We start from the raw sequence: 23,852 nt of genomic DNA on the forward strand, positions 1-23,852 counted from the left end.
TTATTTTTTACCTGCTTGAAATATCAGTTAAAGGTTGCCAGCTTGGTTGCAGATGAACGGACATTTGAAGTTCACCAAACTACTTAATGTGGAATAGGATAATAGGCTTCCAATGCCCTCAAGGCTGTGACCTTGCAGCCATTTTACACAGCACATCATCCTCCTATAGGGATGAACCTTTCCCCTGTCCCGAAAAGTAGCCGCTCTGGTTGAAGCTTTGCTTATTGTAACAGGGTTTTGTTTCCAGGTAACATGTCTGTGGTAGACTTAATTCTGCATAGTGATATAGATATTACTGGAAACTAATTGTTTTTTCTATTATACTCTGCTTTATCAAAAAAGTAAAACATTTAAATTGTGCTCCCGAAATTCAGATGTTCTCTTGCAATCTTTAAACAATACATGAATGATTTGCCCTTAAAAAAAAGAATTAAGCAGTTAAGCTGTTGTTCCCAAATCAGACAAATGATCCTTATACCTCCTGTCAATTTGGTTAACAGAGACTGTTATTTTATTAATCCTTATGATCCCGTGATTCTTTCATGTTTCAGGGCACAGCAGGTGAGAGAGTGGATTTGTTAAGCTGGGTGGGTTTATCCTTCTGTTATGTGTTCATTCAGTTTCATGTTCATCTACTTATTGTACACATACGGCAATAGAAGCTGCTAAAGCAATCATTGCTATTCTGCAAAACAACAAGGCACAGAAGCAGATGTCTTATTTCTGAGATTTCTCCTCCCAGGATTATGATGATTAAAGATCCTTTCCCCCCACTCCCTGGAGAGGACAAGGGGCTGCTCGCTGGAGGTTTCTTAATGACTTGGGGAAAGGCTCATATATCCCCCCATTATGGTAATCCACCCCAGGGACAAACCACACAACAACATTATGAATTTATTTTATTTTTCTATCCTTGCAAAGGTAATACTCAGCTCATTAGAAAATGAAAACTATACTGTCAAATTTCAGAATTACATGGATGAAGAAAATCACCAAAGCGGCATCATATCACGTGCGTTATAGTTGTACTGACTATACTGACTATATTAACTATATTGTGTTAACAATATATTGTATCACTATATATTGCAAAGGCAAAATGCTGTAACTTATTTCAGAGAAAATACTTATGTTGGCAGACCCCAAATTGTACATTGTAGACGGGTCCTAGGAAAAGATTTAATTCATAGTGGACAAGACGTGAGCTTCTGTTTTCAGCCACGTGCTATTTCAAGAATTAAACATCATGAATAATACAGGATATAAGAGGAATGGTCTAAAGAAGGAAAAGCACATTTTGATTAGGAAAGAGAATTTAAGGCTTAAGTCTTTTTTTTAAGGAAAACTGCCTTTTTACTATGAGATAAGAAAATTGTTTCCTTCTTTTCTTCCTTGCTTTCTTCTTCTTCTTCTTTTTAACCTTTAAAAAAAAATTTTGGATATTTGACCTCTAAGCTGAGATGACTGAAAATGCCTCCTCTGGGCGTCAACTTTTTGAAAGACTTTTTCCCCCTCCCTAAGGGCTATTTGCCTCTTGGAGGCATTGTCTACATTAGTCACCAAGAGGCAAGCATTTGTCCTTGCACGAAATGCTGACATCTCCTGATAAGAGGGAAGCTGCAAAGTAGAAGAATTGAAGGTCAATATGTTGATATTGGTCTCAAGCGCATTGATGTACATTTGTGAATTAGGGAAGGAGAGTGAAGCTTGAGAGTGGGCCAGTGGGGAGGGGTAAATATTTTGTGATGCTGTCTACCTATGGGCTTAGAAAGTTTACAGCTGCATTAGGAGGACAAGCATTACCATTAGCATGAAAAGCAGGGCAGACCTCAGTTGCAAAAGCTTCTAGCCATACACATAGGGCAATACGTAAATGATACACCTTATTGCATTCACCCACTCACCCTCCCCTGTTCACGCTAATTGGAAATTTCAATCCATTTCAGAGAAGTACTACAACTATCAATCATTTTCCCTGGCACGAATCTTCCAGGAAGAAGAAAATGAAATACACCTAGCCACGGAGCTCAGGAGCTCACGCACTAGCCCATGTGTCTTAGATTTAATATCTGATCGCTAGCTGGCTTGAAGTCAAGAGGTGGTTCACAAAGTTGCTGCACATTAGAATCACCTGGGGGCCTCTGAGACCTCCCCGTGCCAGGCTCCTCCCTACACCTCCTGAATCAAAATCTCTGGGGCTGGGACCCAGACGCCAATGTTTTTCTTAAAAGCTCTTTAGGGAATTCAAATGAGCAGCAAAGCTTGAGAACCAGCCCAATGAGGGGAACAAACTGATTTCACACAGATAAAGTGGGGCAATTCATATGTTAAGAGAACGTGAATATATATGTGTGTATATACATATATATATATATATTTCTTTTTTTCTCCTAATTCTGTTTGTGTTTCAAATAGGCTTTTTTTTTCTTCTGCAAAAAGCTTTATTGTTTCCATTTGGTCCAAGGCTTGGGAGAGGGCTCCAGGGCGGTTACAAAGCTGCTTCGTGGCTGCAGAGCGGGGCTTCAGGCGGAAGCTCTGACGCCAGAGGGGCTCCTCAGAGGCCGCTGGACTTCAGAGACTCCTGTTTGTGCTCGAGGGTGAGCCTTTCAAAGAGATGCTCGCCCAGCACAACCTGCGGACCAGCCAGCCTGCGGAGCTTGGTCAGGTAGGTGGTCGCCCATCTTCTTGATGAGTTTCACCTGCTCCTCCAGGAAGCGGCTCTCCAGGAAGTCACAGAGGTGGGAGTCCGCGCGGGCAGAGCCCAGGGCGCGCAGATCCCATAGTGCCTGGTTCAGGTTCTTCTCCCTAAGAATGGCGGCTTCCACAGCGTCCTGGGTTCTACCCCGCTCATGTTGAGAAGGCTTCTGCGCATCCTGGAAGAGGGCGCGGCCGCATCACTGGTTTTGCATTTTCAAGAGGCGCTGGGCGCCCTCGCACTCCTCCTCAGCCAGTTGGCGCCAAATGTGGCCCACACTGTCCAGAGTCCCATTGCTGCTGTCGAAACAGAAGCTCAGAGAGAGGTAAGTGTCCACAGATGCAGGCTGAACAGGCGGTGGACGGCGGCCTCCACCTCGATGGAATAATTCTGAGGAAGCTGGGAACTTGTGGTTGATCAGTGACAAGGATTTAAGCTCACAAAACGGTGCTGGCCTGTCCTGGAGGCTGAGCATAGGTGAGTGGCTGATTCTAAAGGTTGCGACTGGAAGAAAGGTAGGAGGGTGGTCGGGGGCTGGAGCAAGGAGCGTCCCTGGGTCTGTTCATTGCAAACACCGTTGAAGCAAAAGACAGCTGTGCAGGACCGCCGAGCGCACTGCCTCAAATAGGCTTCGATATAAATGAACAAGAAGTCCAAGCAAGGACAAAACTTACCCTTCCCCCCACCAAAATAGCTGGCGATACTAGAATCTAGATCTGGGAAGGGATTCTTCCGTTACTTTCTTAACATTCCAAGCCAGTAGAGCAGTGGTTCTCAAAGTATGGTCCCCTTGTAAGCAAGCAGTACCCTATGGGGCCTTCCTAGGACAGACCCATCCCCCATCTCCTCTGCTGTAGTTCCTCTCTGAAGTACTCAGACAATAGTATCTCAGGCATATTTCTTGGGTTTTCAGATGCTAAAAACCACCACCGAATGGAAGAAATTAACTCCTTGATGATCATGAGCACGTAGCCCCCAGACCTTCTGGCACCTAAGGATGGATAATGTTACCTGCCCTGTGGCCTCAACATCAACCAGTCAGAGGATTGTGCACGAGGTAATCACATTCCCTGGGACGTCCCTCCCTCACCTGGCCTTTAAAAATCCTTTGCTGAAATCCTTTGGCGATTTCAGGGTTTTTTGGAACACGGGCCAACCCCTCTCCTTGCTCGATCCTGCAACAAACCTGTCTCTGCTCCACACTCCAACCTTTAGGTATGTTGGGCCTCCCTGTGCTTCAGACACACGAACCTGCATTCGGTGACAACCTGACCAGCTTTAGCAGCGTCCCCTGATAATGTGTTCGATATTCCAGTTGTAGGGCCCTGTCCCAGCCGTATGGAATCAGCAACTCTGGTGGGGCTCAGTGATCTCTGTTATAACAGGCCCTCCAGATGATTTTTCTTCACCTTAAAGTTTGGACATATCTGCATTGTCAGCTGGCCAAAGCGTCCACCAGCAGGGGAAGGGGAGCGGCGCCTGGAAAAGATCGGGACCAGCCAAGGCAAGTCCAGCAGCATGTGCCGTGGTAGTAACGGAGAACGCCTTTGCTCCACTGGTTGGCACAGACTAGTATCTGGGAGCACTGGCAGGGTTATGGAGGATGCTTTACATGTCAATGTAGAGTGACCGCTGTCCTGGTTTGCCAGGGACTTCCCCTGTGTGAGCACTTAAAATCTCATCCCGGCAAAGCCCTTAGCCCTGGGTTTGAAAAACTTAGGCAATAACATGAAATTTAGGGGAAACACGATCTAGGTTTTGGGCAAGTCACAAGTGCTAATTAAAGCTAAGCAAGGATGGACAACATCTAGCCTTCTTTGCCCTTTTGTGGGGAGGTAAATCTGATTGGGTGAAAGGACTTATTGTTAAGAAATCTTTGTGGAAACATCCCCTTCTGCTTAGTCCGCTGGTTCTCAGTTCTGGCTAGACATTGGCGTCGTCTGGGGAGATTTAAAATGATTTTATTGGTCTAGGATGACCAACCGTCGGTGTGAGGGTTTGTAAAAAGTGCTTCAGATGATTCTAATGTGCAGCCAAATTTAGGGGCCACCGCTTAAGCTTTTGAGCCGCTGCTACATATTTTCACCTCATCTTCCTGTGAGAGTATCCAACAGTAGCTGAGGTTTGTGTTGTTTTCTTTTTCTTTTTTTCACTGTCTTATTATAAGATTTACTGTCTTAAATAAGATTGAATGTACAGAAAATCCTGCTAGTCCTTCTGGTATAGCTGGATACTTAGAATAATAGCGTTAAGATATATACCATTTAAGTATTGTGACTGGCCTTTTTAAAATCAACATCTGCATTGAATTCGTAGGATCCCTTTTGAAGTTGTCATGTTGGGGAGCTATACCTCTGATCTGCTGCCATTGCTAAATATCTGGACACCTCTTATTAGGAATTGCTTTTAAAAATCTTTAGGGATTAAAACCAAGATTGCTGTATTATTTGTCCTGGGACCACAAAAACCTCACAAAGTTCCCCCACTGTACCTTCTACCCCCATCTCTAAGCCTTGGCAACTTCTTATCTGTTCTCCATCGCCACAGTTTTGTTATTTTAAGAATAATAAGTAAACATAATCATCAATTACTTAATCTTCGGAGATTGGCCTTTAAAATTTTTCCCTCGGCATCATTCCCTTGAAGTTCATTTCAATTTTTGCCTATATTAATAATTTGTTCCTTTTTGTTGCTCGGTAGTATTCTATCGTAAGATTTTATCATATCACAAATTGTTTCCACATTCATCCATTGAAAGACATTTGGGTAGTTGCCAGTTTTTGGCTATTAAAAATAAAACTGCTAGGAACATTTCTATGTAAGTTTCTGTGGGAACTTTATTAAGTTTTTGTTTCTTTTGGATAAATGCTCAAGAGTACAATTACTGCGTTGTAGGGTGAATCTACTTTTAGGATGAAAAGAGACTGTCAAGCTGTTTCTCAGAGTGGCTAAACCATTTTATTTTTCCACCAGTGATGTAATTTTTCTACGTACTCGCCAGCATTTGATATTGTCACTATACTTTAATTTTAGTTATTCTCTGATATGTCATTATGGTCTTAATTTGCATTTCCCTAATGGCTAATGATGTTGAACATCTTTTCATGTGCTTCTTTGCCATGTGTATATTCTCTTCCATGAAATGTCTGTTCCTGTCTTCTGCCTATTTTCTAGTTGGATGTTTTTAAGTTGTTTGGAGAGTTCTTTGTATATGACATATATGTATATGACAAATGACTTTGTATACAAGTCATTTGTCTCATATGGGATTTTCAAATATGTTTTCCCACTGTGTAATTTGAGTTTTCATCCACTTAAAAGGATCTTCTAGGAAGCATTTTTAACTCATTTTGATGAGATCCAGTTTATCAGTTTTTGCTTTTATTGATCATACTTTCCGTGTCAAGTCTAAGAATTATTCACCTAGTTCTAGATGCCAAAGATTTTCTCCTTTTTTTCCCTAAAAATGTCCTGCTTTTACATTTACGATTATGATCCACTTTGATTTAGTTGTTGTGTAAGGTGTGGAGGTTTAGGTTAAGGTTCATTTTTTGTTTGTTTGTTTTTGTTGAGGGATATCCAACTGTTTCAGTACCATTTTTTGAAAAGTCTATTCTTTCTTGATAGCTTTTGCACTGCTGTCAAAAACAAGTTAAATGTATTTATGTCAGTCTATTTCTGGGTTCTCTATTCCATTCCATTGATCTATGTATCTACCCTCCATCATTACTGCAAAATCTTGAAATTGGGTAGGTTAATTCCTCCCATTTTAATCTTCCTTTACAAATTGTTTTAGCTATTCTTCAGCCTCTTCTTACTATATAAATCTTAGAATAAGCTTGTCTATATCCACAGAAACCTTGAGGGCATTTAAAGAGTAATTGTGTTAAGCCTCTTAACTTGGGGAGAATTGACATCTTCATTACGTTGTGTTTTCTAATCCATGAACAAGGTATGTCTCCCTATTTGTTTGGGACTTTTCAATTTTTCTTCATCAGCATTTTGTAATTTTCAGTATACAGGTCCTATAAATGTCTTATTGGGCTTATTATTTAAGTATTTATTTAGGTCAATTGTAAATGGCATCACATATTTTTATTTAAGCTTCTACACATTTGTTATTAATATATAATTTGATAAAATTCTGTTGATTTTGTACTCTAAAACATTGACAAACTAATATTATTTCTCAAGCTTTTTGTGTTTTCTTTGGCATTTTCTCCATTTAGATTTTCATCTCATCTTCAGATAGAGACATTTTTACTCTTCCTTAATCAATATAATAGGATATATTACTATTCAACATTCAGTAGGATATATTCCTTCCTATTTTACATAGTAGGAATAGTCCTTTTTTCTTTTAAATAAACTTTTTAAAACTTTAACTTTTAAATTTATGTATTTATTTATTTATTTTTGCTTTATTTTCTTACTAGACCCTCCAGTAATATATTTAATAAAAGTGGTGAGAGCAGATATCGGTGCCTTGTTTCTGATCTGACAGAGAAAGCATTCAGTCTTTCACAGTTAAATATCATGTTGGTATAGGTTGTTTGTAGGTCATCTCTATGAGTTTCAAACTATTCCTAGTTTGCTTGGAGTTTTTTTTCTTCTTTCTTTAAAATCATGAATGGGATTGGAGTTTGTCAAATGCTTTCTCTGCATTAATGGATAGGCTCACATGACTTTTCCCCCTTAATCTATAGGATATGGTGGATTACACTGTTTGATTTTCAAATACTTAACCAACTTTGCATAACTGGAATAAATACCACTTGATCATGGTATATTATTCTCTTTATATATTTCTGGATTTAATTTACTAATATTTGGCTGAGGATTTTTGCAGCCAATTCATAAAAAATATTGGTCCGTAGTTTTCTTCTTTCTATACTATCCCTGTCTGGTTTTGGTATCAAGGTAATACTGGCTTCATAAAATTAATTAGGAACTGTTCCCTCTACTTCTGTCTTTTATCTACTCATGTAAAATTGGTGTTAATTCTTTAAGTCTTGGGTAAAAGTGAAACATCTAAGCCTGAATATTTCTTTGGGAGTTTTTTTTAAACATCTTTATTGGAGTATAACTGTTTTACAATAGTGTGTTAGTTTTTCCTTTACAACAAAGTGAATCAGTTATACATATACATATGTTCCCATATCTCTTCCCTCTTGCATCACCCTCCCTATCCCACCCCTCTAGGTGGTCACAAAGCACAGAGGTGATCTCTTTTGGGAGTTTTTAAATGAAAAATCAGTGTTTCAAATGGTTACAGGAAAATTGAGATTATCTATTTCATCTTGGCTGAGTTTTGGTAGTTTGGGGTGTAGAAGCATTGGTCCATTTCATCTACATTTTTGAATATATAGTGTAGACTTGTTCATAATAACTTGTCCCTTATTAACCTGCAGGATATGTCATGGTATCCCTGGTTGCATTTCTGATATATGTGATTTGTGCCATCTCTCTTTTTATCTTTATCAGTCTTGCTAGATGTTTATTGATTAGATTGTTTATTTCAAAGAACCAGCCTTTTGTTTCACTGATTTTCCCCTCTATTTCGATGTTTTCAGTTTCATGGATTTCTGTCTCATCTTTATTATTTCCTTCTTTCTGCTTGTTGAGTGTTTTTCCTCTTCCTTTTATACTATTTTAATATAGAAAATTAGATTATTGCTTTGAAATATTTCCTTTCCCAATTTAGTGCTATAGACTCCTCTTTCAGCATTGCTTTCACTTCATTCCACAAACTTTGATCTGTTATATCTCCATTTTCTTTTATTCTATGCATTAAATAATTTTTCCTTGATGCTGTCTTTTTCACCCAGGAGCTATGTGGAATTGTGATGTTTAGCTTTCATGTGATTGAAGATTTTCCTGTTGTCTTTCTGTTACTGATTTGTAGTCTGATTCCATTATGGCTAGAGAACATACTCTCTATGATTTTAATTCTTTTAAATCTACTCATGTTTTTTTATCGCCCAGTATATGGTATATGAGTGACTGTTCCACGGACACTTGAATATGTATTCTGTTCTTATTGAGTGTGTTCTTCAAACATCAGTTATATCCTGCTGATTGACAATGTTTTCATTTTTTCCATATCCTTGCTGATTTTTCTCTCTGATAGTTCTATAAATTGCTGTGTTGAAGTGTCAAATAATAATTGTGGATTTAAAATTTTCTCCTTTTACCTTTTTCAGTGTTTGCTTCATGTATTTTGAAGTTCTGTTGTTTGGTGCACACACATTTAGTATCACTAGGTCATCTAGGTGGATTATTCCTGTTATCTTTATGTAATGACCCTCTGCCCCCAATAATTTCCTTTGCTCTGAAATCTACTTTATCTGATATCAATATAGCCACTCCTGCTTTTTCTGATTAACGTTCACATGATATATCATTTTCATCCTTTTACTTTGAACTACCTATATCATGATGTTTAAAGTAAGCTTCTTATAGACAGTATATAGTTGCAACATGCTTCTGATTTTTTAATCTACTCTTCCAATCTCTGTCTTTGAGTTGGTTATTTGGATCATTTACAGTAATGTAATTATTGCTATGTTAAAGATTAGGTCTACCATTTTATTTTTTGTTTTGTCTTTTACCTTAGTTTCTCAATCCTGTCTTTCTCTTATTTTGCCTTCTTGTGGGTGACTTAAACATTTTTTAGTAAGTCCATTTTAATTTAATTTATTTATAATCATTTGTGTATGCTGTTTGCATAGTTTTCTTAGTGCTTGCTTTTGGCATTACACTATACATATGTAACTTATCATAGCCTACTGGAATCAGTGTTTTATTACTTCAAGTGAAGTTTCAAAATTTTACTTCCCTTTAGGTCTCTTAATATTCCCCAGGGTTTTTTTTCTGTTTTTTTTTTTTTTTTTTTTTTTTCTGGTACGCGGGCCTCTCACTGTTGTGGCTTCTCCCATTGTGGAACACAGGCTCCGGACACGCAGGCTTAGCGGCCATGGCTCATGGGCCCAGCCGCTCGTCGGCATGTGGGATCTTCCCGGACCGGGGCACGAACCCGTATCCCCTGCATCTGCAGGCAGACTCTCAACCACTGCGCCACCAGGGAAGCCCCCTGGCAGGCGGATTCTTAACCACTGTGCCACCAGGGAAGTCCCTGGATTTCAGCTTTGAACTGCTCTCTCTGGGAAAGATTTGCTCTTTGTACAGTTATTCTAACAGTTCATCCACTCCTCAGTATTCAATAGGAGCCGTGGACATTGCTTAGAAAGACAAAACTTCATTGAAGACCTTCAGAATGGTCCCATCAGAAAGTAAGTTGCATATTATATGTGATATTTGTGGTTAGGAAGATCTATTCTTATATCATTTAAGTTGCACATATCCCTTCTTCTTGTACCTTGTTTACTTGCTCGAGGAAACCTAAACAAACAGGAATGGGGGGGCGGATGGAATTGTTATTTTCACGGGCCAAAATATAGTCCTAAATTGGCTACTGAATTTGCAGACCAGTAATATTTTGTGGAAACATGCTGTTTGAGGAATCGGGATTCCAGTGTATCCAGAACAAGTGGCTTTGAAGACTCAGAGCACATGATGGAACCAGTTCACACAGCTAATAAGTCTGTTAACCAAGGACCGAAGTATAACCTACCTCGGACCCCAGGTTACCTAACATCTCGGCATTTCCATACCCAGACCCAAGATTTGCAGCAATCAGAAAGGTATCTCTGCTTTCCCTTTTTCTAGAATTGAAATAGAAATTAATACTATAAATTAGCGCAAACACATTATACTGTGAAGAACTGATGTTTTCTTGCTGATCAGTGTCAACCAGGAGGTATTGTATGTTCCATAGTTTGCATTTAGGGCTGGAAAATCAAGTATAGGAGGGGGAATAGGTGATTTTTCAGAGGCAGTTGGGAAGAGGACTTAGAAATTTTCATTGATTCTTAAACTTAGTTTAAACCAATAATTTGATGTGAGTGTCAGAAAGGATCTTACATTCTTAGGCTGCATTAATAGTGGTATAGTCTTCAGAATAAAGAAGGTTGCTTTATTTAAAGAGTAAATACAAATTATAGGGAAAATGGTAAAATTCCAGTAGAGAAACTTGCAAAGGGGTTGAACACATAAATCACAAACATACTTTTACTTGGGAAACAGGAAAAACCTCAATACAATTAAAACAACAACAGTGTTTGCTATTTGGCTGTTAATTTAGCAAGTGTTTGACAAGGTAGTCCAGTGTATTGATTGTCCGGCTGGACCTGGGTGTGCATCCTGGCTCTGCTGTTCACCCTGTACGTGATCTTGAGTAAGATCTCTAAATTCCTATTTTCTTACCAGTTAGATGGAAATGTTAATAATATTATAAGTAAAATGTTAATAACATATACCTTGGGATTGTTGTTGATTATTACATGAGTTAATAAAGTACTTTAGCACATTGTAAACTTTCAGTTTTCAAAAAGATGTTTGGCATTTTTAGCAGATGTAAACATTTCAAAAAGGTGTTGCTTGTGTTGCCAGGGGCACTGAAAAATGATATAGCCCTTTTGAAACATAACTGTAATAGCCATAAAAATGTTCATACCTAGTAATTCTGCCATGAGGTTACAGAAATACTTAAAAATATGGAAAAATCTACATGCATTTAATCATTCAGCACATTCCTCAAACTCCCTACTATGTATCAGACCCTGGACTAGGGGCTTCGGATACAGTTGTATATGTTCTGGGATGTTAATCCCAGCATTTTTTACAGTAGTGGAAAAATTGGTAGCAGTTTGCATTTCTAACGATGAAGAATAGCTAAGTAAATTATCATATCCATAGTATGATATTTTATAAAGCCATTGAAAGTGATAGCTTACTTATGATAAGTGAAAATAATAGGTTATGATTCAGCAGTCTAAAAAAGATGCTAGGGGGAAAAAGACCAAAAGTAAATATTAACCAGTTTACTTAGATTAAGTGGGATTGAGGGGTTTTGGGGGGTGTTTACTTTTCTCAGATTTCCAAATTTTCTTTTGTATGATTATATTAGATTTACTGATGTTGCTTTTGAGACAATTAAATTTTAACTTTCCAAGTTTGTTGCATGTGCCATGGTTAGAATTTCTACATGTTATAATTAATTTATATATGTATTTAGTTACAAAGTGAAAGTAGGCTCCTGGTTTCAAAAATAAATAGCTTATTCTGTTTCCTGTCAACCTTGCCACACTTGGAGAGAATGTATCTGATTAGAATAGTATGCGCATTTATCTCTATAGGGAAAGGTGGAAAGGCTTCTGGGAACCTACAGTGTGCCGAGGCATTGTGGTGGGTAACTGAAGTATAGCATCTTAATTTACCTTCAAAACAATCCATGAAGATGGAAGGTATTATTAGCTCTATTTTATAAAGAACTACAAAATCCAAAATTAAGCAATTTTATCTGCTAAAATCACACAGGTAGAAAACAGTAGAACCAGAGTATCTATGTATAATTTTATAAAGCTTATTATGTATATTGATTAAAACAAATAATGGTGTATTACTTTTGTTTAAGAAAATTTTCACAGAATCAGAACATTTACCAGAGAGGCCATTTTTCTCCTCCTGGTCCCCACGGAGAGGACCGTTTACACAGGAGGTACTCTTGGAATGTAAAGCCAAATGCCAGTCAAGCAGCTGAGAACAGAAGGTGGTATCCTGGCGGTTACTACAGACTACCCTATCCGACCTCTTATAGACGGACCAAGTGACACAAGCCTACTGTGGAAATCTATCTAGAGACAGAACAGGACTGAAGACAGCCAGAGTGACTTTTTATAAGATCAGGTCAAATGAGGTTTATAATCTATTTTAGTGCTCCCTTATGTGTTCGAGCTTAAGGAAAATTTATATTGATACTTAGCTCCGCTGATAAATTTGCAGTATTTCCAACAGTGAAGGAAATAATCTGTCATTCCGGTCTTAAATTTTTTTAAAGGAGGATGATATTTTAGAACTGATAAAAAGTAATAAAGGGCATCCCTTGTAAATTATTTTTAAAAATTCTATCTTCCTCTTCTGGTGTATTTCCTTCTGAATAGACTTGTAATGTTAGTGTTGTGTGTGCAGAAAATTTTTAGTGTTTTTGTCATGTTCTGCTTTACCCAATCATCAGGGTATCTTCACCCCTCCCAAAAAAACTGTTCAAGATTTCTATTAAAATCTACCTAGGAGATAATCTCTTTAGAACCTAATCACTATTTGTAATTAGTTGTAGTAGTTTTGTGATTAGACATTTGTTTCTTTCTTTTGGCAGCCTATTGTTGGATTTGACCAATTTCCTTTCACTGAATTGTCAGATATGCCATCTAACACTGGATAAACTTTTAGGGATTGATTGTCAATTGAGCAGGAGAGACCAATTGACAAACGTAAATGCTCAATGCTGGGTAATTTACCTGGCAGGGTAATTGTTACCAACTGGGTGGAGCTACTCAGAAAACTTGAAAACTTCTGTAGACTATAAAGGTTGCTTGATGAACAGAATAGGGTGCGACATTTGAAGCCTGGAATATCTGGGGAGACCTGCATGGCTCCTCGTGTTGTTGCTTCTTTGGTGAACGTAACCTGCTGCAGTCTTTCTCCACTTGCCTCTCACAGCGGAATGGTGCCTTGACCTTGACTTTTTCTAAGTTGCCCCTTCTGCTAGTTTACCTCTGGAACACACACCTGGATCACGTGGGAGCTGTTCATTATTTTTAGCTGCAGAGGAAGCCAGAAACCTTTGTTTGCTCAAGAAAGGGTCTAACTGTCATGACATCATAAGCCTTGGTAAATATTTGATGAATACTTGGGCAAGTTGGCTTCATTGTTTGAGTCTCTGATTTTGAAGCGTTGTATCATGGAAAGTCTGATACTGCATATGATAGTTGTTTTCTCTGTTCTGTGTTATAAATGAACATCTTGCGGAACCTGACCCTGAGGAAGTGCTCTAACTCAGCTACTCCCTGGTCTGTGTCTGATGGGCTCAGTCAGGTTGCTACCTTTCATCTAGGTGGTGGCTCAGAAAGTTTTTTTCTGCCCGCCACATTTAACAGAGATACAAGAGTTCTTCTTGCCAGAAGGCTGCTCTGTGGAATTGTTCCTTCACATACATCGTGAACTCTCCCTTGGAAAGATAGTGGAGCAGCAAGACAACTGGTGAGGCAAAAAAAAAAAAAAGCGCCACCAGGGACAGGCATGGGAGTCCAGCTAATCGAATAGTTTTAAGGAGTTCCTTGGCACGCAGTTTCTGAGGAGGACTTTGCCAGCACAAGTGTCACCTTAAGCACTGCCACCTTTGAAAACCTTCTTTGATCGTGTTGTCCTCTCTGTCCCCATCCCATTTCATTTATCAACACAGCTTATTGAAAACCAGTCTCCGTTTGCCATCTCGTGTCTCATTTGCTCTTCAGCACACTGTGTTTCTGGCTTCTGCTCACGTCACACCACTGAAAGTCCTCTGGCTAAAGGGACGAGAAACCTTTGTGAAAGGTCTTTAGTGGTCTGTGTAAGCTTTTAAATTTTTTATTTTTATTTAAAAAAAACACAGGTTAAGTATTGGGTTGGCCCAAAAGTTTGTTTGGGTTTTTCCGCAGGATGCTACGGAAAACCCAAACGAACTTTTGGGCCAACCCAACAGTTTAAAATTCAAATAGTTCTACCGAGATTTCTGTGAAAAAGAGTAGTCTTCCCATCAGCACCCCTGCCCTATCCCCTGCTTGTCACTCCCCAGGGCAATCACTTTAAGTAGTTTTGCATTATTTTCTACCCAAAGGCAACCACTTTAAGTATTTTAGCATTATTTTCTAATATTTGCCTCCATATTTAAATACTAGGCTTATATTACCACGTCTTGATTTTTCAGTTTCTGATACTATCTATTGACTTCCTACTGTGGAAGATGAGAATTTAGCTCTTTCCCATCATCTGTCCACGTACACACTTCTGTTCCCCTCATCTTTTCAGGATAGTTATTTCCCAACTTTTGGTGAAATCAGTATTCTAAGTTTATGTTATTTGCTAGGTAAGTATCATTCACCTCTGAACCATCGTGTATGAGTATGTCTCCATTCTTTACACCGTTTTGTCCCCTTCAGTTTTGTTTGCGTCTTTTCCTCTGAACCTATCACTAATCATCCTCCAAACCTCTAACACCACTGTCACATTTCTCAGTGTGGATAGGGTAAATACATCAGATGCTTTTTTGTTTGAAATCTTTCCTGGATTGATTGGACTTGTTCTTGACCTGTTCTAGGTTGGGCACTGTTTTTAGTTTGCCAGGGCTGCCATAAAAAAGTACCACAGACTGGATGGCTTACATAACAGATGTTTATTTTCTCACAGTACTGGAGGCCAGAAGTCCAAGATCAAGGTGTTGGCAGGGCTGGTTTCTTCTGAGGCCTCTCTCCTTGGCTTGTAAATGGCCACCTTCTCCCTTGGTCTTCACATGGTCTTCCCTCTGTGTCTACGTGCAGATTTCCTTTCCTTATAAGGATACCAGTCATAGTGGATTAGTGCCCACCCTAATGACCTCATCTAAACTTACCTCTTTAAAGATGCCATCTCCAAGTACGGTCACATTCTGAAGTCCAGGTGGTTAGGATAACTTCAACATATGACTTCCGCAGGAGCACAGTTCAACATGTGACAGGCACGTCGGTTGTTTTCTACACCTGACCCGTAGCTCTTGCCCTGAGATTTCTCTTTGCCTTCACCCTGCTCCTTTCTTATGCCCCTCTTCTGTGTCCTGGATCCACAGCGGCTGCGTTCATGGTTTACTTCCCTGTTTGGTGGAGCATATCCTTCCATGGTTTCCCAAGGATTAATGGGATGTAAATTTTTGAGGCTTTTGCATGTCTGAAACGGGTTTATTTTATTCTTCCACTGCACTAGTAGTTTGATAGACTGTACAATTGTAGGTAAGCACTTTAAAATGCATTTATTCATTGTTTTCCAGAGTTCATTGTTGCCGTTTGAAGCCTTGTGCTATTCCGATTGCAGAACTTTTATTTGTGACCTGTAATTTTTCTTTCTGCAACTTTAGGATCTCTGTTTCAGGTGTCCTGAAAGTTCATGATATGACTTAGTGTGGGTATTTTTTAAATTCATAATGCTAGATACTAAGTGAGGTCTTCCAGTCTGGCAGGCTATGTGCATCAGTTCTGGGAAATTTTCTTTTCGCTTTATCTTTTCTATTTTCTTTTTGGGGAACTTCTACTTGTGGACTATTGGATTTTCTGAAATGTACCTCTAAGTTAATTATATTTTTTCTTTTATTTTCCAGTTTTAATCTTTCCTTTCTTTTTTTAAATCACAAAAATTTTCTCAGATTTCCACCCTTCTGTTGATTATTTAGGTTTTCTGCTAGATATTATATACATATTTCTTCTATATATTTTTTAAAATAAATTTATGTATTTATTTAATGTTGGCTGCATTGGGTCTTTGTTGCTGCACGCGGGCTTTCTCTAGTTGCAGGGAGCGGGGGCTCCTCCTCATTGCACCACGTGGGCTTCTCATTGTGGTGGCTTCTCTTGTTGCTGAGCACGGGCTCTAGGGCACGAGGGCCTCAGTAGTTGTGGCCCATGGGCCTCAGTAGTTGTGGCTCATGGGCTCTAGAGCGCAGGCTCAATAGTTGTGGTGCACGGGCTTAGTTGCTCCACGGCATGTGGGATCTTCACGGACCAGAGCTCAAACCCATGTCTCCTGCATTGGCAGGCGGATTCTTAACCACTTGCCACCAGGGAGGTCCCCTGCTATATGTTTTTAATCCCCAAGAGCTAGCTCTTCTTTTCGCAATGTTTTTTCCCAGGCATTTCATTTTTTATTTTTTTTTAATGAACGCATTATCTTCTCTCTCTCTAAAGTTATCAATTTTTAGGTTTCTTTTGTTCCCTGTCAGCTGTTTTTGTGTTGTCCTGTTTGTTGATGCCTTTCTCTCCTTTTAGATGTGATCTTGAAATATCTGGTGATCTTTGCCTGTCATTTAGTACTTAAGATTGAGGCACTCAGGGCTGATGGAAGTGTATGGTAGACTTGTAGTAAGGTGCTCAGTCACCTTGACTTTTTGTTTAGTTTCCCCTTGCTGCACACAATGAGGTTTTATTTTTCTCCATCCTGAGAGTTAATATCTTTGACATTTTTATTGCTCTCTCTCTCTCTCTCTCTCTCTCTGTGTGTGTGTTTGTGTGTGTGTTTGTATGTGTGTGTGTGTGTGTGTCTACCATTCATCATCCCTCCCATTCTCTTGTGTTCTTAATGTTTAGGTGTCTTATCTTCTTGGTAGGGTTTGAGTAAAGCGTAGAGATATAGGCATGAGTTCAGTCTAGCCAGTGTAATGAGACTTTGCCAATTAAATTGGTTTTGGGTTTAACCTCAGTCTGGTAAGCTTGATTTTTATGCATCATGTCCCAGGAGTGCAGGCCATTCAGTGCCCTAAGTCATGATTTGGACCCACAAAATCAACTACACACACTCCTGCTCTGGAGGTAGGCCCTATCTAGATCCTGTCTGAACCACCTTTCTAATGTAATTCTAACCACTGCCCCAGAATTATGTCCTAAAACAAGCTCATTAATGTTATTCCCCTGTTGGAAACCTTTAATGGCTTACGGCCTTCAGAATCCATTTCCAACTCCTTGTCAGGGCCCTGTGTGATCTGACTCCCAGCTGAGTTTTCAAAGCCTCTGCCGTGTTCCACTCCATGCTTCAGTGTGCCGGCCATTTCTTGACCACAACATTATACATGTTTATGCCGCAGTATCTTTGTCTTTCAGGTTGTTCCCTTGGCTACAATGGCTCTCCTATAGCCTCTGTGCACAAATCATTCTTGAAGCCCCCTCTCCTCAGTAAAGCCTTCTCTCCCAACCCTACCCCCTACTGAATTACTCCTTTTTCTACAAGGTACCGTGTATCACTATTTAGCATTTATTTCATTCATAGCTCCTGTTATGGGAAACACAGCTTCTAAGAATGGTCTCAGATTCCCTCAACCTCCTCCCCCTCCCTGAAGGTGCCATCTGCCCCCTGGACCACACTCCCCTGTTTTGCCTTTGCCAGCAAACCTAATTAGCACTCTCTAAGCTGACTAGAGCCCAGGTGAAACTCCGGGCCTCCATACCAAGCCCTCTCCATTCTCAGCCATCCCTCCATGTTAGAGTTGGAGGAAATGCTACATATCAGGCCACAACTCTGGCTTTCTGAGCTGCTAGAAAAGGGTGAGATGATGAACAGAAGTGTAGAGGAGTTGTCTCCCATGGAAGGAGCCTTGATTGATTAATGAAATGTGTAAGACAGGAGGAAGCCTGGCAGCAAATTCCCGCTTCTTTCTCCCTTCTGTGGATTACTCTCAGGAATGGTTTTTCCTTTCAAGCCTCCCAAAGAAAGTCCAGCTTGCTGAGTGAACATATATACCAAACAACCTGTGTGTCTTTTTGTCTCATTGTGAAGCCTGTTCCTCACCCTCACAACTCTGTTCTTACATACAACCCCCCCAAAATACCAGCATTTTAATCCTTGCCTCAGGCTCTGCATTCTAGAAGACCTCTGCAAGACAAATGTAACACATTTAAAATTCATAAATGTAGGGACATCCCTGGTGGCGCAGGGTTTGAGACTCCGCCTGCTGATGCAGGGGACATGGGTTCGTGCCCCGGTCCGGGAACATCCCACATGCCGTGGATCGGCTGGGTCCGTGAGCCATGGCCACTGAGCCTGTGCGTCCGGAACCTGTGCTCCGCGACGGGAGAGGCCACAACAGTGAGAGGCCCGCATACCACAAAAAAAGAAAAGAAAAAAAAAGTAAAAAATATTGAAAGATTTTCAATCAATCTAATCTGCCTAATCAACCTTCGAAAATATTCTATCAACTTATACTCCACTCACAGTGAAACATTTATTGGGTTTCCATTATGTGCCTGGTATGCTGGAGGTTGACAGTATGTATTTACATTTTACACAATACCAAAAAAAGCCTGAGAGAGATAAGAGTGGAGCTCAAGTATAACATTTGCTCACAGTATCAGGCATAGTGATCTGTACCCGTTAGAAAAACTGTGAATCCTGCCTCAAATGGAACAGCAAAGAACAGCATGTCCTACAGTAGGTCTGAAGGTATAATAGCATACTAAATTCCATTGTTATTTGTAATAGGAAATGTTTTCTGTTAGTTTTACTTTTTAGTTTCTAATTTCTGAAAGTATCTTACATACACGGTTAGTAACCTTCACAACCATTTGAGCTGGGTAAACGGAGTCAGGAATGTCACAATTATTGAATGAATGAATGAATGAGTAAAAAGATCACTAGCTTTAGTGTATCTGGGACAGTCATAGTCTAACCAAGTTTCAATCCACAAGCATTTATTTACAATTCTGAAAACTTCCACATAATTACAAATGGGACAATATTAGTAAATTACTATTTGGATAAAGAAAAGATACATGCTAGCTCAACAAAGTTTACAAACTTACAATTAGGCACATTCAAGTTGGTGCTAAGTCATATAATATTCTTTTGCAATTTATGAAAAATATCCAATAGGCATGTAATGGTCAAAAAGTACAAATGATACAAATATCTACACAAATGACAATGTACAAATTGTGACATAAATCTATCAGAAACTAGAAAATCTGTGTTGGTCTTATAGTTCCAGCTTGCTAAAAGATACAGGCTTTGGGTGGGAGCACAAAAAAATCCAGACCTGGCCATAACAAGGTTTCCAGAAAGTATGGGAACTAGCATAGAGTAGGCCTCTGGATGGGAGTGGGTCCAACATGAGATATAACAATGCCTTCATGGGTATGTAGTATGCTGGGATGGAAAATATAGGAGGAAGGCATATTTGGAGAATCAGACAGCTAAGTTTTTGACACTAACAAAATCGACCAGTATCTGATATGGCATCAGGACACATGCAAGGGTTTGAGGGATTCCAGTATTTAATTAAATCAAAATGTGACAATGGGAAGAATTAAGGACAGCCTCAGGGGTAGATGAACTGGCTATGTTACACCAAGCCAGGTCTCGGTTAACTTGATGGGTTCAAAATGCAGAAAGTGGGTATACCGGACAAGACAATACCCTAACTATAAGAATAAAGGTTTAGGTCAGGGCAGAGCTTGATGTTCCTAAGTGTTGAAATAGAGCTGTTTAGTTTCTTCCTCCTACATGTAAGATTCTTTTAGAGGTTAAGATGAGGCTGAGCCTGCAAGCTAAAGTTAAATGGCTGGAACTAGGGAGAGAAAATAGGTTACATAGGCTTGGAACCAAGGAAAGCCTAACTAAGGGTTTGCCTACATCGAATTGAATGTTGGAACTGGATATTTTAATAGGCAAACATTTGAGTGATACCAAAATTTGTCATACCACACTTGCCCCAATCTCACACCACCCACCCTAACCTGCAGTAGCTATGGGTCCCTTGATGTCCATGGAAATATAGAGAAAAGAGACACTGATCTGGCTTGCAGGTATTTAGTAAGTTGTTAGCCTCAGGTCACATAGTAGTATCATGTAAATAGGCCTTCTGAAGTAGGAAGCTTAGGGGGAAAACCCTGAGAAAAACTTAAAAGCTTAAGCCACATCTCTATACTACAACACCTTTCACAATTTCTTCTCAGAGAAGCATCATCCCCATCAGGGAAAAAACTCATATCTCATAATAGGAAAAACAGGCCTAAAAATTAAATGTGTGTCTTTGGAGGTCCCATCTATGGGATATCTTCCTGGTACTGGAAAAGTCCCCAGAAAGATCAATCTTTGCACCCCTGAAAGCTGACCACCAAGGAAAATGACTACATCCATAGATTTCCTCCCTCAAACCAGCTTACCTCACATATAAATCATTAGCAACTCAGCCCTTACTGACACTATCACAGTCACAAGCGTGGTGAGGGAGAAAAGCACTAACCAGGGCAACTAAAACAGAGGCAATCCAGGCCAAGTTGGGCTGATGGCACATATCAGCTCCTTACGCTTGGGTGCATAATGCGACTCACCACGATGCCTTTTTCACAGACCCTGTTTAAAGTTTCTCCACAAAATTCAACAGGTCAAGTTAGTTCATGATGCGTCAAGATAAGCCATCGTCAAGAGAAAAACATGCAATATGTCTTACAATGTTGGAGTGCTTAAAAATATGACAAGGAAATAACCCTGTAGACAAAACCAGAGCATTTAGAAAAATCTGTATTTTACAAACATCCCAGTGAATGCTATCAATAAGGTAATATGACATAAAACAAAATGAAAAATATATGTAAGACTGTTCTCCTTAGTGTACAGAATTCACGGCAGTTGCTGCACTATCAAGCTACTTAAATATATCTATAACTGTCTGTTCTGGTAATACAAAATGAGGCCAAGTGTGTCAACTTGTTTCCCACAGAAAACAAAAAATCTACATGAATCTCTTTTCTCCTGTGCCCTTTCACCTTACCTGCTCCCAATTCTCCACGAATGTCCTCTTCTTTCTCTAATTATTCTCCTCTTCATTTTGTTTGGCCTTGCACCCAAGCATGCAAGATGGAGAATCCTAGAGGTCTGAGATTCTAGAGTGGCTGTTTGCAAGGGGTAGGAGATTACAGTAACTGCCACACTGTATATACTTCTGTGCAAAGAAAAAGGGACAGTATTTAGAATGTCTCTCACACATAAAAGAGCTGGATGGCAGGATACTTGTGTGGCCCAAGGAACTGGAGGTAGCAAATTATGGGCAAAAGAATTGCAACCAAAGGCTGGAAGAGGAAAGGTTTGCAACCAGCTCTGTTTCCTTGCTCTCTGGTATTTGCTTCCAACGGGCTGAGTGTATTTTGTGAAGCATCAAGCACTGAAAAGAAGACTCCTGCTGCTGGAAGTTGACAGGAAGTAACATCCATGAAGGTAAGAATGCAAGATCTAGGCTTGTCCTAGAAACAATGCCCATAATGAAAAAAAAAAAAAGAAAGCAGAAGAGAAATGTAAGTCGCAAGTCCCACCGGGCCCAGCCTAGCCCAGCCCAAGGAAGGTAGGAGTCAAGGGGATGAAACTAAAAGAGCCTTGGACCACAACATTCTCCACAAGGTACACTCAACAAACTTCACCCTACTCTTTAACCAAGTTACAGAAAGAGCGTCTTCATCCCTACTTTTGCTCCTGAAAAACTGCTCTAAGTTCACTAATTAGACAGATATGATTTCAGAACAACTGTAATAGTTCAAAGTTGATGGCTCTTTCCTTCCTAAGGATATTAATGATATATATATATATATATATAAGTATATGATACATAAAATATAATACTCTGTGGAATATAAGTAACTGTTAATTATATCAATGAACGTCTGTAAGAAATGTTGCAATGATTTCCCTAATGTTAAGAGCCTGGGGGAGGTATATTTGTCTTCTAGGATTTCCGCCCCGGAGCTCAGAAATTTAGGTGTTGTTATAGCTCTCCTACACTCTCTTCACCCAATCCTGCCTTCCTGTTGGGGATCGGACCTCCCTATTGGCTATCTCATACCTTTAAACCGCATGCTTTGTGACATCCCTCTCCTACCAAACCTACTACCACTTGTTAGAGTCTTGGGGTTTCCGTGGAGTTGTTTGTAAATAAATTTGGATCGTCACAAGTGACCAGTGACCAGTAACCAGTGACCTTTGTACTGGACACATGCGCCGTTCAGCTGCAGCCACTCAGACATCCTCTAGTGTTGTCTCCTCATCCCTTGTATCTGCAGTTGATGTTTCCTCTTCTTCTCTGACCATGTCAGGTAAGAAAAGAAACTTTTGAAAGTTTTTCATTACATTTATTTTGCCCCTACATTTAGTAGTGGATTCAAAATAGCATGGAATAATGAGGGAAAGTATTGAACTAGAAGTCTGGAGACCTAAGTTCAGTTTTGATTTTGACATTTACTATCTGTGTGACTTTGGACAAATCACTGACTGTCTCACAAAGCGTGTTTTTTTTCCTTATCTGTTACATTAGAGAATAAAAAGTCAGGGAACAAAGTCAAGGCAGAAGAGAAGCCAATAATTCCCAAGACAAAGCGAAAGAAACACCAAACTGAGCTTACACAAGAGAGCTTTAAAAAGCCTCGAACGTCCCTAGCCACGCGCATGCTGGAGTCTGTGACGGTTTTTCATGCACTGGGGAAGAAGAATGATAAGAAAACTGGGCTCTCTTCCTGTCGGGTCTTGGGAAATTCAATCAACCCTAAAGACCGCCAGCCACCCCCAGCGATCCAGCCATGGCGGCATACCCCACGTGAGGGTCAGGGTCCTGAGAAAACTCAAGGCCAAGCCCAGAAACCAGACAGCAGTGCTGAAAAAGAGTGTCCATCTCCATCCCAGTATGAGCTGCCTCCTCCTGGGAAGGTCAACTGGATGCCTCTGCCTTTTTCTGCCTGGGACAAGCCTCAAGCTCGACCTGCTCCTCGGAGGCCACAGTCTCTGGCCTCACATCGGCCTGCTGTGGCTGACCGTGCCCAGCCTGCTGCTACTAACCCAGCTCAACCTGCTGCAGTGAGTTCACCCCAGCCACCTCCTGCCTCTTTGCCAGGTCCCGCCAAACCAGCTCAGCCAACTGCGACCAACCCAACCCAACCGGGTTGGACCGACCATACCCAGCCTAGTGTCCGTCCGTCTGCTGCTCCGAGGCCTGCACCGTACAAAACTTCACCTTCCACTTCTCTCCAGCAGGAGCCTCTTCCCCCTGCTCTGACTAAGCACCAGTCCTCACTGGAGCTCCAAACCCCATTTCTATTCCAAGACTTCAGGAAGCACCAAATTCAGTGGAGGCAACCCAATGTTCCTGAGCCAGTAATGTCAACGCCCATCGAACAAGAGCAGAGGCCAGAGCGGGTGGCCATGAAGAGGCGGCTCAACAAGAACGTGAGAATGCTGCCAAATACATCTCTCTGGGGAAACTGACGTTTTTCATTGAGAGGGAAAAAGAAATGGAAATTGCTGACTACTACGGATACGTACAGTAAGAGCTGCTAGGATTGTTGGTGACACCTTGGGTACCAGCTGTTCTTCCATATATAGATAAGATAGGTATAAATTTCTCTATTTATTTTGATATATTTAAAAACAATAAAACTGAAGAAATAAATGTAATAGAATTAATAGATGAGTAATAAACCTTTTGAATTTTGAGATGCTGCTAACT

The 23,852-nt window shown here is 40.2% G+C and overlaps 1 long non-coding RNA gene and 1 pseudogene across 1 annotated transcript; one reads left to right on the plus strand and one right to left on the minus strand.

Annotated features, from left to right (window-relative positions):
- LOC131755467 (RNA/RNP complex-1-interacting phosphatase-like) overlaps positions 1 to 23,852 on the minus strand; it is a 289,322-nt pseudogene that overhangs the window by 246,026 nt on the left and 19,444 nt on the right.
- LOC131755464 (uncharacterized) lies at positions 4,066 to 12,581 on the plus strand. Its single transcript, XR_010840389.1, has 4 exons — positions 4,066 to 4,199; positions 9,912 to 9,987; positions 10,182 to 10,398; positions 12,231 to 12,581. It is a non-coding gene; the product is annotated as an uncharacterized lncRNA (long non-coding RNA).

Source organism: Kogia breviceps, chromosome 4 (genome assembly GCF_026419965.1).
Source record: "Kogia breviceps isolate mKogBre1 chromosome 4, mKogBre1 haplotype 1, whole genome shotgun sequence".
Classification (NCBI taxonomy): Eukaryota; Metazoa; Chordata; class Mammalia; order Artiodactyla; family Physeteridae; genus Kogia; species Kogia breviceps.